Below are 19,670 nucleotides of genomic sequence, written 5' to 3'. Positions count from 1 at the left end.
CATCCAAGAGAAACATCAAAGGGTTTAGCCACACATGATTGGCATCATTGATTCAATCTTTAATCCAAAGCAATCAAAGATTATAGTGTTAATCTTCAATTAAAATCACCCAAATAATGTTTCAAGGCACGAAAATCACCCCCCCCCCCCCCCACAAATGTCTAACCCAGAATATCATGAAAAGGATCTCAAAAGCCCATTATAACATCAAATTGGAGTTGTAACCGTCACCAGCGTGCAGGCCCCACCGTAAGCTACGGTGGCCACCGTAGATTACGGTGGCTTTGAAAACCACTACGGTAGGTTCTAATTGTTTACGGTAGGGAGCTACGGTGGAACCCTACCGTAGCTTACGGTGGCTACCGTAAGCTACGGCAGCCTCAGCTCCAAAACACCTGATCTTTTTTGACTTGTTGACTGCTATCACCAACTCTCAAGTCCTTTGTTCCTCTCCATCGAAGATCATTTGAATCGCCATTTTTAGCACCTGTACCTGCAAACACGCACCACATACGGTAGTAACCAAAATCCTTGAAATAACACATAAATGTTCGTGTTTTGCTTAGAATTACTACATTTAAAGGTGGCTCTACAATCCACCCGTCACATTCCCACACTTGCTTGTTTCTTGCCCTCAAGCAACTCGTTAAACCAATTGTTTTCAGAACACCACCACCACACAAACCACAAGCCCGGCTCGATCAAGGTCCCGAGTCATACCCTATTCCCACATAAACAGAGGTTTGCACTAGCTTACTTGATATTATATTTTAAAACATAGAATTCTAGTCAACCTTAACATGCTTTCGGTCTTTACTCGCACATAACACACCGTCACTCATTAACTCACTTATCGGTGACCGTTCCAAATATCACAATCATACTCGATTCTCCTCGCATACGCTTGTACCACCGTCAAATCTTCACCTAATCGTGCTTTAACATAAAAGCAAATCAAGAGGTCTTAAACGGGTTGTAATGAGGCTAGGGGTAAAGGTGTGGAATGAGGATATTGGAAGTGGCTCAAATGATTCGACCCGGCTTGTTACATCAAAACTAAATTAAACAATAAAACACACTACTATATACATAACAGTTTTCATCACGAACTCGAACCACAAGGCTTTGAATAATGCCTCGACTTTTCCTTGTCTTTTTTTTTTCATCATTTTTTTTTCATCAAACTTGCATAAACAATTAACTACTACTCTCTATTGATTACTGACAAAACAACTACAATTACAAATAACAACCTACTAAGCCGGATCGTCTCACTAATACATTGGGGTTAGATCAAATAAAAGAATAGGTCTAATAAAGTTTTCTAAAGGAACCAACCCCCCTCCCCTCTCATAATCCACGCTCATATATGTAATTTATGAGGCCCAATCCCCAAAACCCACACTCACACTCATCCGAGACGAGGTTTTAACCTAAGTGCCTTAATCACTTTTGCATTTATGCCAAGCTAAGGTCTTGAAGTGCATTGATGGCACAAGTTCTAACAGAGAATAACCATTCCGTCACCGCTCTTCGTTTTTCCAATACCCTATTGACTGTGGGTATGTTATGTGATTAGATAAACCGAAAGCATGCTACCCTTGCCTAGATTACTACTCGACCACACTTTTAACATAGCTAAGCAAACTTGATTTTTAGGGGAATTATGACCATGACAGGGAACCAAAACTTTTCCGGTGTTTTTCTTTCAATTTTTTTATATATATATATATATATATATATATGTATGTATGTATGTATTTTTTATTTGTTTTTTTATTGTCATCCCTCCTTCCCACACTTGAGATACATTGTCCTCAATATAGGGTATTTTAGGGTAACAAAAACACCACCACAAGCACGACCCTTAAATTCTAACTTGTCATTACTCCACCCAACCTCCCAAGACCCAAACATAAACAGAAACATATGATACAAAGATGTACAAGAGGATACCTGATTTGCTGCTGACGCAGCTCAATAGTAACGTGGTTGCGGTGGTCCAAAGATGGATGTCATCACGTCCGTGAATTCACCGAAACCAAACGCCCCCTGATCCTCTCCACCAGCTTGACCTTCTCCTTGAGTTTGATGCGGGTTCACCCATTCGGAATGATGCAATGGCGGCATGGGATAATTCACCGTACCGTCGTATGGTGGCAATGTGGTGTAGTCGACGATCGGTGGGTCAGCTACCACAATTTGACCAGAATGCCACGCTTCATGCATTCTCCTTTAACGGTCATCCTCATACCGATGATTAATTTCTCTTTGCTCAGCATAAGCGTGGATCCGGTTCCATACTTCTTGGCGATCATACATTTGCTTTTGGGCCCGTTCCATGCTCGCGCCCATGAAAGTTTGGTGATCAAATAATGTCTGAGTTGTCTTGGCCCAATTATAGAAATATGCTGGCCTGTTGTTGATTATCACATCCCGCATGCTGCCTTGGTGCGCCCAATTTGAATCAAATGTTTGCCTCGAATAGTCAAATTGTAGGGCACTTCCCCGTCCTTGTCCTTGCGCACTTGAACTACCACCTACTCCTTCACTTTCCATCGGGACCCGCTCACCCGGTTCATCATCATATTCATCCTCTCCACTCTCTCCCTCTTCATCATCACTCTCACTTTCATCTTCTTCTCCTGGTTGCAAAGGTCCCGCATCAACCTTCAATGCCCTCCATCTCTGTCCCTCACTTTTCAACATATGGTACCTGTCACTTGCTCGGTATTCCCAACCAACCCCCAACTTCGTCATCGAACAACTTGTGTTTCTTCCCAACTCCAATATCATTATCTCCAATAACACCAAACCTCATCAACAATGCGGTAATCAACCGACACTGTGGAATAATCTTTCTACTCACGTTATTCCGGCTTATCCAAATATTGTTAAGTACTAGATACCGGAATGAAACAAGTGGTCCTCCATGCATCAAAGAATATAGAATCGGGACATCGGGATACCGAACTTCTAGCATATCCCCTCTTCTTGGCATGACATTGTGTAAACAAATGATGAGCAACATCTTTGGCTCAATCTTCAAATTCTTCCTCAATAACTTCCTATCATAAGTGCCGGGTAAAAACAATGCTTCCAACATCATTCTCCACGTTGGATGCCTGTCGGGTTGATAATACAAGTCATTCAAATTTGGATATACGTAGTTGCTTTGAGGCTTACTGTCAAATCGTGCAATTTGCCTTAGTGTTTCAAATGACATAGTGACCTCAATGTTGTTAACAGTTCCAATAAGCTTCATCCCCGAGGGTTTATTAAACGAAGGACATCTCAATGTTGCCATCCATTCTTCAATTTCATCGATGAAAACATACTTCTCGTTTCGATCATAACACCCGAGGGCTGCTTCCCAAACCAATGCCTTGAATCGATCAAAACATCAAACGGGCCAAACTCACGTTCTGGGACCATTTTCTCACAAATAAATGCGTCGTACTTCTTTGTCAATGTATTCATTTTCTCGTGAAACAACTCTGGTTGCCATCTCAAATCATGATCTGTTAGTGGTCCATGAGTCAAATCTGGTTTAACATACTCCACCTCTTCTTTCCGTTCTTGTTGTTGTTCTAACCTCCGCTTTTTTGCTTGTTCGGCAGCAGAGTTGCTAGAGGAACCCGCAATCCCTTTTCCTTTATCCTTAGCAGAACGTCCCATCTAACAAAGACAAACATTAACCACGTTAGTATTCATCTCTATATACATTACCACACTTGCTTGTTTCTACGGTTGTGAATATACGAAAGTCATAAACCATTTTTCACAAAATTTTGACAGCATTTCGTTTAAATATAGAACATATCCCATTTTCAACTTTTGTCAAACTATCATTTTCCATATCATATTCACAACCATAGCACAATTTCAAACTAACATCAAACTTTCTCACATTTAACAAGCAAGTGTAAGCAATGTACAACATGTAATCTTAACTAATGAGTTTTGTAGCAATCGAGTGAAGTGAAACATACCTTTAAGCCAAATTAAACCCTCTAATCACTTGCAAAACCCATTTGTTGTTCAAAATTTTCGGACCAAGAACGTCCAAAATCGAACCTCAAAAAGTTAAGATTGATAAAAACCAAGCAAAGAATGTGATTCCTTGTGAAAATCTAGTCAATTTAGACCCAAAAATCGTTGATTTTGGTTAAGGTTTAAAGAAGTTATGAATTGGGGATTAGGGTTTGATAGAGAAGGATGTTAGGAAGATGGTGAGATGAATGGAGGGAAGTAGAAGATAAATGTTTTTGTGGCTAGGATTTTCGGATTATTAAAAACTTTTTTTTTTATAACCTGCAGGAGCCCATCGCCCTTTCACAGCCACCGTAAGCTACGGTAGCTACCGTAGCTTATGGTAGGTCCCAGCGTGAGAAACCCAGCGTAAACAGAAGCTAGCCGGCGTAGGTATTATCAAGTCCACCATAGCCTACATGGACACCGGAAGCGACGGTGGCACCTGATGGAAAACTCTCTGTTTTTTTTTAAATCAACCAAAATCATGAAAAAGTAAAAAAAAAACTAGAAATTACCCTACGCCCCATGAAAAACCCGAGTTGTCCTCAACACGGTGAAGAGATTCCTAAGAATTCCCAACACTTGATTTGGACAACCTCGTAACGAGAAAGGTAATTTTGAAGACCAGATTTGAATAAAAATTAAACTAAATTATACAACAAACCTGGACCGTTTAATTGGTTATTTCCTCAGGCGACCGCAACAAGTAGCCCACCTTGTCCACTTCACACATGTTAATATCCTTACCCTCCAAGTACGGTTTAAATCGGTGTCCGTTCACAGTTTGTCTTACTTGATTTTGCAAGTCTTCAATTTCCACATCACCAAACTTACCCACTCTTGTTATCACGTACGGGCCCATCCATTTGCTTTTCAATTTTCCGGGAAAAAGCTTAAGCCGTGAATTATATAACCAAACCTTTTGCCCTTCTTCAAAAACCCGCTTCCTTAACTTGGCATCATGAACCTTTTTTAACTTATCTTTGTATGCCGATGCACATTCATATGCTTCATCCCTTATCTCTTCCAATTCCGCCAACTTCAACTTTCTCAAGCTTCATTGTAATCCAAGTTCACACTCTTAATAGCCCACAATGCTCGATGAGCCAACTCCATAGGCAAATGACATCCTTTCCCAAAAACCAATCGGTAAGGAGTCGTTCCTATGGGCGTTTTATAAGCGGTTCGATACCCATAGTGCATTATCCAACTTCACCAACCAATCCTTCCTATCAACCCGCACCGTTTTCATCAATATTTCTTTAATTTGTCGGTTGGACACTTCAACTTGTCCACTTGTTTGCGGGTGATACGGAGTAGCAATTCGATGATTCACATTATACCGCTTTAACAATTTCCTGAAATTGAAATTCTTGAAGTGCGTTCCCCCATCACTTATAATCACTCTCGGAATTCCAAATCTTGCAAATATATTGGATTGAACAAACTTACGTACCACGATGTGATCATTAGTTCTTGCTATGGCCTCGACCCACTTTGAAATATAATCCACTGCCACCAAAATATATAAATACCAGCAAGAATTTGGAAACAGACCCATAAAGTCAAAGCCCTATACATCAAAAATGTCAACCACCAATATGGGTTATAACGGCATCTCATCCCGTTTTGAAATTCGCTAATCTTTTGACAATTAACACAATGGCGGGCATATTCACTTGCATCTTTAACAATAGTGGGCCAATAAAACCCACTTGTAAGAACTCGATAACCCGTCTTTTGTCCACTAAAATGACCACCACAAGCGGATGAATGAGCATGTGCCAAAATCTCTTGAACTTCCGATTCGGGAATGCAACACCGAATGATTTGATCGGCACCAATTTTGAACAAATCGGGCTCATCCCAAATATATTGCTTGACTTGGGAGAGAAATTGTCGTCTCTTTTTCTTGGCCAATGTTTCGGCATCTCACCCATGGCCCGATAATTGACAAAATGTGCATACCATGGTGTAGTGGAAACGGCTAACAATTGTTCATCCAGAAATCTCTCATTGATTTCATGTGAATCATCCACACCTTCCAAAGGAATCCTCGATAAGTGATCCGCCACCACATTTTCACACCCCTTCTTATATCGGATCTCCAAATCGAACTCTTGTAACAATAAGACCCAACAAATCAAACGGGGTTTTGCATCTTTCTTCTCCATGAGGTAACGAACCGCACTATTATCCGAATAGACCACAACCTTACTTCCCCATATGTATGACCGAATCTTATCCAAAGCGTACACCACCGCAAGTAATTCTTTTTTAGTAGTGGTGTAATTCAATTGTGCCTTGGACAACGTTTTGCTTGCATAGTAAATCGCCACCGGCTTCTTATCAATTCTTTGACCAAAAACTGCTCAAATTGTGGTATCACTTGCATCACACATAATCTCAAAAGGCTTCTTCCAATCAGGCGGTTGCAAAATCGGTGCTTGCACTAATTTTTCCTTCAAAACATCAAATGCTTGCAAACAATCATTAGTAAAATCAAATGCAACATATTTTAGCAACAAATTGTATAAAGGTTTAGTAATCACACTAAAACCTTTAATAAACCGCCGGTAAAACCCAGCATGCCCCAAAAACGACCTTACCCCTTTTACATTTTTCTGCTGTGGTAATGAAGAAATAACTTTAATTTTTGCTTTATCCACCTCCATTCCCCCACTTAAAACTACATGCCCCAACACAATACCCTCTTGTACCATGAAATGACTTTTCTCCCAACTTAAAACCAAATTAGTCTAGACACAACGTTTTAAAACTTTTTCCAATTCATCAAGACATCTTTCAAAAGTTGACCCAAAAATAGAAAAGTCATCCATAAATACCTCAAGTGAATCCCCAACAATGTCCGAATAAACACTCATCATACATCGTAGGTGTGACAATTGAGCCAAAACAAGGTACACCTTAGTACGTATTTACCGATTAAGCAAATAAACGCCTTTTGCGTAACAAACGAACGATTAACCGAACGGGTCGGGTTAAGACCCAGAAATCCCGGGGGGATATCTATAAGTGTTATACGTTTAATATAAGCTAAAATATTAGTAATATGGCCTTAGTTCGATAGCAAACAAGTTAAACGAAAACATGCTCGTTTAACTACCCGCTATAGATTTAAACGCGAAAGATAGTTACAAACCAATCATTGTATCATCCGTTAGGCCGAAAAAGACCTACCAAACACTTATTTAAAATGTTTTAAGCGATTTGTGAAAATATTTTTGATTTTTACAAACATATAGTATGTTTATATAATTTTACACAAAACTAACCCCAAAACACTCGTTTTCCGCGCTGCTTGTCGCACCCGATAAGTTTTTCGTGCCAAAAACCGAACTCGAAATAAATTTGGGGTCAAGATTTCACGTAAGTGCACAAAAAAAGAGACAAATGATCAAGAGGGGGGCCCATGGACCCCACCTTTTGGGCGGCCGCAATAGGGGAACCCCCCCTAAGTTTTCCTTTAAATACAAACTATGTATAAGATATTTTGTAACATCCCTTTCATGAAAACTCTGGACACAAGCTGCTTTCCATCAAAAACCAGCAAGAAACTAGGTAAAAATGTCATAAATAATCGATTTTCGGCTCGTTTAAACTTGATTAATACCATATAAACATAGCTTGATTGCCAAAAATCATTCCTAACCATGTAAAAACCCTAAAAATGGTCCATAAACATGTTTTGATCATACACATGGTGAGGAACCTGGTTTAATAGTTTTTTTTGGCCATAAACACGGATTAAAGGGTTGAAACAGCTTTTTTACGGTTCAAAAGTTCGTTTTTGTGCACTAGCCGAAACCCTAAGTTAAAGGGCTGTTTTATTGATGAAACCTGCTTGGTTTATGATATAGGACTTGTATCTAGCCTACATAGGAGCACAAGATCTTGAAAAGTAGATTAGAAAGGCGGAAACGAACCAAAACTGCTAAGGTAATGCCAAAACACTCGCTTACGGGCAGTTTTGGTTAAGGTTGTGATGTGCATATTATTAGGCTTTGAAATTTTTCAGGGATATCGGGACCATGTCATTGAGTCCCTGTTCAAATTTGGTAATTTTTTGACAATCCGAGAATATTTGGCGAATTTATTACCGAATTGGGAACTCATATTTAATATATTTTGATGACATATGAATTTTGAGATCATTTGGAGAAGTCTAAAGGTGTTTTGTGTACATGCGTTCATGTGAATTTTTATAGCCGAATTTGGACCGAAAAGAATATTGCATGAGCTTTTTACATAATGGAATTGATACACGTTGTTTTGGGACATGATTTGAGTATTCAGGAATTTTTGTGGAATTTTTGGAAATTGTTTGGGATAAACGGACGATTTTTAGGCGAAATATAGCTGATAAAATGAATTTTTATAAATTAATAAATCAATAAATAATTCCAGAAATATTTTTATAAAAATCTACATATTTTAATTGATAAGTGCCTAAATTTTCATAATTTAATGATTAACAGTTAATTATTTATGCTAATTTGAAGATTAAACAAATTCAGTTTTCAAAAAAACCGACAAGTTCGCGATTAACAAACCGACAATTAATTATGCTAATTTGATGTTATTGTCGGCATTGACTAGTTAACCAAGAATAAGACAAAGATTGTGTGTAACGACAAGATAGTTAAAATTCTCTTTTCGAATGGTGAAATGATTATGGTACAGAGAGAGAAGTTTGGTTCGATTTTACCTCTTGTGTCTCATCTTAAAGTGTTGAAATGTTTACGCCAAGGTTGTATGGCATTTTTGGCAAATGTGACTATAAAGAACCCAGATGAGAAACGCATAGAAGAGATTCCCGTTGTACGTGAATACCCCGATGTCTTTCCTGACGATTTACGTGGATTACCACCGAACCGACAGGTTGAATTTCGTATTGACTTAATCCCAGGATCAGCCCCCATTGTTAAGGCACCTTATCGACTGGCACCCTCTGAAATGCAAGAATTATCTAACCAATTACAGGAGTTGTTAGATAAGGGCTTCATACGTCCTAGCTATTCTCCTTGGGGAGCACCGGTACTGTTTGTGAAGAAGAATAATGGAAGTTTTAGAATGTGCATTGATTACCGGTAATTAAACAAAGTTACCATAAAAATCGATACCCTCTTCCACGAATAGATGACTTATTTGATCAACTTCAAGGGGCCAACTATTTCTCAAAAATTGACCTTCGATCCGGTTACCACCAAGTTAAAATTCAAGAGGAAGATGTGTCTAAAACGGCGTTCCGAACTCGTTATGGTCACTATGAATTCCTAGTTATGCCGTTCGGACTAACTAATGCTCCCGCAGTTTTCATGGATCTTATGAATCGAGTTTGTAAACCGTACCTCGACAAATTTGTTATCGTGTTTATTGATGACATTTTGATATATTCGAAAACCAAAGAGGACCACGATAAGCACTTACAAACCATTTTGGAGTTGCTGAGGCAGGAAAAGTTGTATGCCAAATTATCAAAGTGTGAGTTTTGGCTACAAGAGGTACAATTTCTAGGGCACGTTGTTAACCGACATGGTATCCATGTAGACCCGAGTAAAATTGAAGCCATTAAAAATTGGCAAGATCCAAAGTCACCAAAATAAATCCGCCAATTTTTGGGTTTAGCTGGGTAATATCGGCGCTTTATTGCTAATTTTTCGAGCATAGCTCAACCTTTAACCCTTTTGACTCAAAAAGATCGCGTTTATGTGTGGGGAGAAGATCAAGAAGCGGCTTTTCAATTGCTAAAACAGAACCTATGCCAAGCCCCGATACTGAGTCTTCCAGAGGGAACTGATGATCTAGTAGTTTATTGTGACGCGTCCTGGAAAGGTTTAGGGTGCGTACTTATGCAAAGAAATAAAGTCATAGCATACGCTTCTCGACAATTAAAGGTGCACGAGAAGAATTATACCACCCATGATTTGGAACTGGGCGCGGTTATTTTTGCACTTAAGATCTGGATCCACTATTTGTATGGCACCAAATGTACAGTATACACCGACCACAAGAGCCTACGGCATATTTTTGACCAGAAAGAGCTAAACATGAGGCAAATGAGATGGGTAGAGCTCTTGAACGATTATGACTATGAGATTCGATACCATCCGGGCAAGGCTAATATAGTGGCAGATGCTTTGAGTAGAAAAGACAGGATCAAACTACTACGGGTTCGAGCACTTGGAATGATCGTGCAAACCAGTCTCACCGAAAAAATTCGTATTACTCAAAATGAAGCTCTGAAAGGAGATCACTTGGAAGATGAAAACTTGCATGGGACCGAACAAAATTTTGAAGAAAGAACCGATGAAATTTTATATTACAAAAACCGAGTTTGGATTCCCACTTTCAGCAATCTGCGTGACTTGATCATGGACGAAGCCCATAAGTCCAAATACTCCATTCACCCTTGAACAGATAAGATGTACAGGGACTTGAAGGAGTATTATTGGTGGCCCGGTATGAAGAAGGATATAGCCACGTACGTCAGTAAATGTTTAACTTGTGTGAGGGTTAAAGCCGAATATCAAAAACCTTCGGGAATGTTGCACCAACCGGAAATACCACAATGGAAATGGGAACAAATTACCATGGATTTTGTAACACACCTCCCTAAAACTTCCCGAGGAAACGATGTAATACGGGTGAAAGTTGACCGACTAACCAAATCCGCACACTTCTTTCCAATCCGAACCACTTACACAACTGAAAAACTTGCTCACATTTACATAAATGAAATCGTGTCCCGACACGGCGTACCCGTTTCAATTATCTCTGATCGTGATAGCCATTTCACCTCTCGTTTCTGGCAAGAAGCATTGGGAACCCGAATTGACTTTAGCACCGCTTACCATCCCCAAACCGACTGTCAATCTGAGCGAACCATTCAAACCTTAGAAGATTTGCTTCGCTTGTGTACTAGACTTCGGTGGGAACTGGGATCAACATCTCCCACTGGTTGAATTTTCGTACAATAATAGCTATCATAGTAGCATTCAAGCGGCACCATATGGAGCGCTGTACGGGTGGAAATGTAGATCACCTTTGTACTGGACTGAAGTCGGAGACACTCAAATTACTCGATCCGACTTGATTCAAGAAACCACTGACAAAATCCATAAAATCACAAACAAATTAAAAATCACCCGAGATCGACAGAAAAGCTACGCTGATGTTCGTAGGAAACCGTTATCCTTTGAAATAGGCGATAAAGTATTCCTCAAGGTATCCCCCTGGAAAGGCGTCATTCGATTCGGAAAAACTGGTAAACTGGCTCCGCGATACATTGGACCGTATGAAGTAATTTCTAAGAGCAGTCCTGTAGCCTACCGACTGAAATTGGAGTTGAGTTCTATTCATGATGTCTTTCACGTTTCAAACCTGAAAAAGTGTCTTACTGACGAAATCGAAATCGTGCCATTAAAAGACTTAAACATAAACGAAAAACTGAATTTCGTTGAAGAACCGGTGGAAATATTAGAGGGAAAGATAAAAAAATTAACACACAACAAAATCTCTCTAGTCAAAGTTCGGTGGAATACAGAACGGGGACCCGAATTCACGTGGGAGCGGAAATCTGAATTTAAAAAGAAATACCCGCACCTGTTTCCAAATAAAGACAAAGTTGAATAATCAAATTTCGGGGATGAAATTTTCTAACGGGGGGAGAATGTGACAATTGAGCCAAAACAAGGTACACCTCAGTACGTATTTACCGATTAAGCAAATAAACGCCTTTTGCGTAACAAACGAACGATTAACCGAATGGTCGGGTTAAGACCCAGAAATCCCGGGGGGCCATCTATAAGTGTTATACGTTCAATATAAGCTAAAATATTAGTAATATGGCCTTAGTTCGATAGCAAACAAGTTAAACGAAAACATGCTCGTTTAAATACCCGCTTTAGATTTAAACGCGAAAGATAGTTACAAACCAAGCATTGTATCATCCGTTAAGCCGAAAAAGACTTACCAAACACTTATTTGAAATTTTTTAAGCGATATGTGAAAATATTTTTGATTTTTACAAACATATAGTATGTTTTTATAATTTTACACAAAACTAGCCGAAAAACAGTCGTTTTCGCGCTGTTTGTCGCACTCGATAAGTTTTTCGCGCCAAAAACCGAACCCGAAATAAATTTGAGGTCAGGATTTCACGTAAGGGCCCGAAAAACAAGACAAATGATCAAGAGGGGGGCCCATGGACCCCACCTTTTGGGCGGCCACAATAGGGGAAACCCCCCCCCCCCTAAGTTTTCCTTTAAATATAAACTATGTATAAGATAATTTGGAACATCCCTTTCATGAAAACTCTGGACACAAGCTACTCTCCATCAAAAACCAGCAAGAAACTAGGTAAAAATGTCATAAATAATCGATTTTCGGCTCGTTTAAACTCGATTAATACCATATAAACATAGCTTGATTGCCAAAAATCATTCCTAACCATGTAAAAACCCTAAAAATGGTCCATAAACATGTTTTGATCATACACATGGTGAGGAACCTGGTTTAATAGTTTTTTTTTTGTCATAAACACGGATTAAATGGTTCAAACGGCGTTTTTACGGTTCAAAAGTTCGTTTTTGTGCACTAGCCGAAACCCTAAGTTAAAGGGCTGTTCTTGTAACATCCCGAAATTTCCAAAATAATGTCAATTATTTTACCTAATAATAGAGGGAAAGTTTACTCGGGTGATCAGGAAATAAATAAAAGAATAGGAGTTGGTATGGGTCGGGCTAGTGTCGGGTAATGGATGTGGGTTATGGACTTGGATTAATAGAGATGGGTTAAATGAGAATGGGCCTTAGGTCCATGGGATTTCAGGGATATAAATACCATAACACCCCAAAATATCTTCATTTCTATCATTATCCAAACACACACACACCCACACACACACGCCACAACTTCGCCGGCCGAGCCAAGGGAAGAATCGGGCAGGTCCGAGAGAGGGCGATTAGTGTGCTAGCAAGTTAAACGAGATCCAAACAAGCTCAAAAAGGTATGATTCTTGATCTTTGAGGTTTAAAGATCCAAGTTTTTTAGTGTATAAGCGACCAAAAATGGTCGGGAAGCGTAGTGGGTGATATTGAACCATAGCAAGGGTGTTAAAATCGCTCAAAATGCTGAAAAGAAACCGAACAGCGGCTGTCTGGGCAACTTCGCCTGCATCTGGGCAACTTCGCCTTCAATGCGATGAACTTCGCCTGCAAGCTAAGTTTGCCTGATGAACTTCGCCTACAAGCTAAGTTCGCCTGATGGAAACTTCGCTGTAAAGTTAAGTTCGCCTAACTGGTAACTTCGCCTGAGGCCAAGTTCGCCTGATGGCAACTTCGCTGTAAAGCTAAGTTCGCCTAAGGTTAACTTCGCCTAGAGCTAAGTTCGCCCGAGGGTTAACTTCGCCTAGAGCTAAGTTCGCCCGAGGGTTAACTTCGCCTAAAGTCAAGTTCGTTTAGAAAATAAATTAAAAATCAAATGAAAAATGTGTTAAGACAGTTAATGGAAATATAATTTTTCCAAGCTGACCTGGCAGCTCGACCCCAGCCAGGGGCTCTGCCCCTTGGACCCTGCTAGGGGCTGCCGCCCCTAGACCCCGCTGCCAGGGGCGCTGCCCGCGGACCCCCGTTCGTTGTGGGTCATATAAAGATAGAAATACATTATGAGAAGTGATAGTTAATTGATACGTATACTTGTTATACAGTCAGCCGTGCACAACTGAAGAAAGGGATTACGATTAACGGTGAACGTAACCGTGTTCAGGTGAGTTTCTAGCCCCATTCCTTGTTATGTTTTCGGGGCTGTGTGCATACTCAATGTGATAGTTAATACACTTATCCTAAGAGATAAGTGTATGCCTTATGTGGATAATGTGAAATGTATGAATGATTGCTTGATGGTACGTGAACGATCTTCGGATATTGCACGTACTGTCAGGTTGTAACGCTATGTATAAGGTAAGTATGTTAGGTATGTTTATGTGTATGAACATGATGGAGATAATAGAAGAAAGAAATGATAATGTATGGTTGTATGGTTACGAAAAGGGTACCGATCCCTACTAAAACTCGAGGTATGATGTATGGTTGTATGGTAACGAAGAGGGAATCGAACCTTACTAATATTTGGGAACTAGGGAACCGAACCATACCAATATCCGAGAAAAGAGGTGTATGCCGTGTATGACATATGTGATAGATACGATTGATTGTCTGACGGTACTTGAATGATCTTCGGATATTGCACGTACTGTCAGGATATAAATAAAGATATTAATATTGCATGTAATGTAAGGATGATGTATGAACATTATGAATGAAAGCTTGTTGGTACGTGAACGATCTTCGGATATTGCACGTATCGTCAAAGGAAGTGATTAGCTACTTACATGGATATTAAATAATAACGTATAGATAGTGTTCCTTTTATGGAAAGTATAGTGTTCCTTTTATGGAAAGTATAGTGTTCCTTTTATAGAAAGTATAGTGTTCCTTCTATGGATAGTAAAGTGTTCCTTCTATGGAAAGTATACAGAGTGTTCCTCCTATGGAAATTATATATAGTATGGTAATGGTAATGGTTCTTTTAATAGATATTACGTGACGATCCTCCTATGAATATTTATAAGAGGTTAAGATAGTAATATGTGTCTTCGGATACGGGAAGAAATATATGGGAATAAATTGTATGTATGGTAGCAAGTATGTAGGTAGAACAGAAGGGCAACTAGTGAAGTATGGATATGTATCTACAGATATGTAGCTGACTTTTAGTATGCACGCAGGTGAGCTGATTACAGAGCTAGCATGAGGATGACACACGGCATGGATTGAACGGCTGGCATCTGAAGAAAGAAGTAAAGATGTTTTAAAAATAAAGTTTTGTGTTATGGTATCAAAGAAAAGATTTAATGTTTTGTAACAAATGATTGATGTTTTATATTCCGTGAAAAGTTTTAATAAACTCTGATTTGAATAACTGTGTTTATGAGTAAAGCCGACACGAAAGTAGGGCCACCGGGTTCGGGGCCTTACAGTTCTATTGATGAAACCTGCTTGGTTTGTGATATAGGACTTGTATCTAGCCTACATAGGAGCACAAGATCTTGAAAAGTTGATTAGAAAGGCGGAAACGAACCAAAACCGCTAAGGTAATGTCGAAACACTCGCTTACGGGCTGTTTAGGTTAAAGTTGTGATGTGCATATTATTAGGATTTGAAATTTTTCAGGGACATCAGGAACCATGTCATTGAGTCCCTGTTCAAATTTGATAATATTTGGACCATTCGAGAATATTTGGCGAATTTATTACCGAATTGGGACGTTTAATGGGGAAAAATAGTTAAAATGCTCCAAAAATTATGAAATTTTTCTGGAAACTCATATTTAATATATTTTGATGACATATGAATTTTTAGATCATTTGGAAAAGTCTAAAGGTGGTTTGTGTACATGCGTTCGTGTGAATTTTTATAGCCGAATTTGGGCTGAAAAGAATATTGGACGAGCTTTTTACATTCTGGAATTAATACAAGTTGTTTTGGGACATGATTTGAGTATTCAGGAATTTTTGTGGAATTTTTGGAAATTTTTTGGGATAAACGGACGATTTTTAGGCGAAATATAGCTGATAAAATGAATTTTTATAAATTAATAAATCAGTAAATAATTCCAGAAATATTTTTATAAAAATCCACCTATTTTAATTGATAAGTGGCTAAATTTTCATACTTTAATGATTAACGGTTAATTAATTATGCTAATTTGAAAATTAAACAAATTCAGTTTTCATAAAAACCGGCAAGTTCGCGATTAACGAACCTGCGGGAATATCAAAACACCAAGAGTGATCAAAAATCATATTTTTGGACTAATTAAGTAAAAACGAACTTTTCTATGAGAAACTTGGATAATCTGGATAGATTGTGCGCGTTTATTCTTAAATCAAATTGAATAAACGGAAACGGGCCCCGTGGCTAATCCGGGACCCCAGTATGTGATCCTTCTTTATAACTTAATCATTTTACTAACCAATACATTTACCCAAGCTTATTCTCCCATAACTGCTTTCTGAATGCGTAAACGAAAAACCTAGCGGATTTGGGAATATGGGAATCTGAGCCAAGTTCGGTTTTAAGTATTAGACATTGAACAACATCACAACCTAAGCCTATTGCCACTTTCTGGGCGTTCCAGCTATACCCAGATTAGTTATACAACCCAGTTTAGTATTTAGATTAAAATAATATTAAAATATTAATATTATTATAATATTGATTATAGGAAACCGTGATTACAAGTTATACAAACCTCTAACCGACGTGCTACTGATTATCTACTAAACAATGAGTTTCATGACCCCACTTCTAAACTGTTTTACGAAATTTTGGGGTGAAAAGCATGTTTGATTACATATACATACGTGAAACATGTATTGATGTGAATTATCTAAGTGCTAACACATGAAAGTCCCCACGATCATAGTGATTAACTTCGAGCCGGTGGCTTGTCAATAGTACTATTAGATTGACAAACCCAAACGGAATCGGCCTAGTTGCCGTGTCACATAGCGCTGTTTGCACATGACCATAATTACACAAACGCGCTATGTAGTGTTAGACATAGCTACTTGGGGTATATTGTGGGTGGAAAGGGGGCCACAGTGGTTGATTGGGCGTGGGAAATGGATGCACGCAGCACAAACAGTCAAGGCTTCACTGTAGCTTAGCATAATTACATCATTAACATACATACTTATATCATGATTGCAAGTATTAACTTGTGAATGTTCATAACTGTTTCCCGAAACTCGTGAAACTCACCAACTCTAGTAGTTGACCCGTTTTAAACTACTTTTCAGGTATACCTAAATCGAAATGATTTGATGATCTGTTACTTGCCCAAGGTGTGTGGTTGATGCTATGTGAATAGACACAAGGGAGTTAGTAGTAAGATCGTATAGTTAACGAACTAGTTTGGTTTGTATCACCTAGACTGTAAAACGATGACAAAACAAGGAAATGTAATATATTCTAAATTAGTTTGTACTGTTTCTTTATAAACAATGTGTTGATACCAGAGGTGTCTGTTACATTCCCGTTTTACGGTTCCGCATTGTGCTAGTCGGGGTGTGACAGTTGGAACGTGGTCGGGGCATTACATAATCCAAATGGCATTCGCCTAAAGGCAAAAGTGCCATATGGACATGTGAATGTGGTTTTGTGTTGGTCGTCGGGATGGATTGCAATTTGATTATATCCCGAGTACCCATCCGAAAAACAATAAAATTTTTGACCCGATAATTTTTCAATAATTTGGTCAATAAAAGGTAATGGAAAATGATCTTTTGAGGTAGCCGCATTTAACTTCCTATAATCAATGCATACTCGCCACCCGGTTACCGGTCGGGTGGCGATTTGTTAACCACTTTCATCTTTAATTACCTAAATGCCGGCTTTCTTTGGAACTACTTGTGTTGGACTTACCCATGCACTGTCTGAAATGGGATAGATGATTCCCATATCCAACCATTTGATAACTTCCTTTTTCACCACCTCTCGCAAATTGGGATTCAACCTCCTTTGAGTTTCCCGAGTAGGCTTTGCATCATCCGTGGTGATGATTTTGTGCATGACTATAGATGGACTAATACCCTTCAAATCGGCTATAGTCCACCCAATCGCTGCTTTGTGAGCCTTCAAAACTTCCAACAATCCCTCTTCTTGAGCCTCATTCAAGTTAGAGGCAATGATAACCGGCAACGTCTCACCTTCTCCCAAGAATGCATACTTGAGATGACTTGGAAATTCTTTCAATTCTACCTTGGGAGGACAAATCAACGAAGGTTTGGTATCAGAATTGATCTATGTTGGTAGACTCTCAACCTGATGAGTCCATGGTGGTCTTCCGTCTTGCAATGCCAATACCTATTGTTTCCTTTCCTCCAATTCCAATGCACAAATATGAACCTGTTCAGAATCATCACAAATACGAACATCCAACTTACCTTCCTCATACTCGTGTGATACACACTCATCTATGATATCTGCCATGAAACATTCTTCACTAGCCAATGAATTAGCAACATTAGTAAACACATTTAAACTCATTTTTCTATTTCCAAAGGCCATGTCAACTGTACCAAACCGACAGTCAATAATAGCATGAGCAGTATTTAAAAATGGCCGACCCAATATACCATTTTGTTGTTGTGTTGGGTCAACTGACGAGTAATCTAGAACCAAAAAGTCAACAGGATAATAAAATTTCTCTACTTTTACAATAACATCCCGCACAATCCCCCGAGGAAGTTTATGAGACAAATAAGCTAAAACAACAGTGGTCTCAACTCGTTTAAGTGGACCAAAATCGTATTGGTCATACAAACCCCTCGGTAAGATACTCACACCCGCTCCAAGATCCAATAACGCCCGTGACATTTGAAAGTCACCTACTTGAATGTTAATCAAGGGCGCTCCTGGGTCTTGAAGCTTAGGTGGAAGATCACCCTTAAGGATTGCACTCAATCGTTCAGTTAAATCAACCCGTGTAGGAACCTTTTGTTGTCTTTTCTGAGTACACAATTCTTTAAAAAATTTTGCATATGCGGGTACTTGTTTTATTGCCTCAAGTAAAGGAAGATTAAATTTAACCTGTTTAAATACCTCCCACATCTCCTCCTTTTGAGGACCCCGTTTTAAAATCACGTTTTTCTTACCCGGATCGATCAAAGCCGAAGGAAATGGAATTGGAACCTCTCCCACTTCCTTACTTTTATCGTTTAAAAGTTCATTTTGATCCGACTCTTTGCTTGAAAATGTGGATGGTTTAGGGGGTTGAATGGGTGAAGATTGTTCATCTTCACTTTCTACTCCCGTCACATCCTCTACCACACCTTCAACTAATTCCGGTGTAGTATTGATTTTAAACTCCTTACCACTTCTGAAAACACTTACCTGATTAATTGGCACATTGCGAGAAGTAGTGTGAGTAGGGTTCACCTTGGTGTCACTCGGGAGTTGACCTTTGTTCTTCTTCAAATTGGATACCTCAGTTGTAAGTTGGCCCATTTGAGTTGTTAATGACTGAATGGCCTTGTCACGAATTTCATCCTTTCGTACACGAGCTTCATCCAACTGATTCCTCTTTTGTATCTCTTGTTGCATCATCTTTAGCATGTCCATCACTTCATTCCCACTTGATGAACTTTGGCCCAAAAATCCACCTTGATTACCACACGTTCCTTGAAATTGACCTTGATTTCCTTGGTTGAAGTATTGTTGACGAGGGATAAAGGTGGTTTGAGAAGTCCCTTGAAAATTCGGATTGAGTTGAGTTGCTTGATTTCCATAACGGAAATTTGGATGATTTCTCAACCCGGGGTGATAAGTGTTTGAGTTCATGTTGAAATTCCGATTACCACCCCCTTGACCTTGAAGTGCATTTACCTCTTCCACTTGTGCTTGACCGATCGTACACACATCAGCCCCATGACCCAACTCATTACAATTGGTACAAACATCAATTCTTTGATTAGTAGTTTGTACCCCCACATCTTCCACAGCATGAACTTGCGGTCTTCCAATTGCCGGTGTCGCTCTTCTTGCAAT

The sequence above is a fragment of the Bidens hawaiensis genome, unplaced genomic scaffold, assembly GCF_021521415.1.
Source record: "Bidens hawaiensis isolate Kalapana, Puna unplaced genomic scaffold, B.hawaiensis_p1.1 tig00011894_1, whole genome shotgun sequence".
NCBI classification, from domain to species: Eukaryota; Viridiplantae; Streptophyta; class Magnoliopsida; order Asterales; family Asteraceae; genus Bidens; species Bidens hawaiensis.
The sequence above is the reverse complement of the archived record's forward strand: the minus strand, read 5'-3'. Positions refer to the sequence as shown.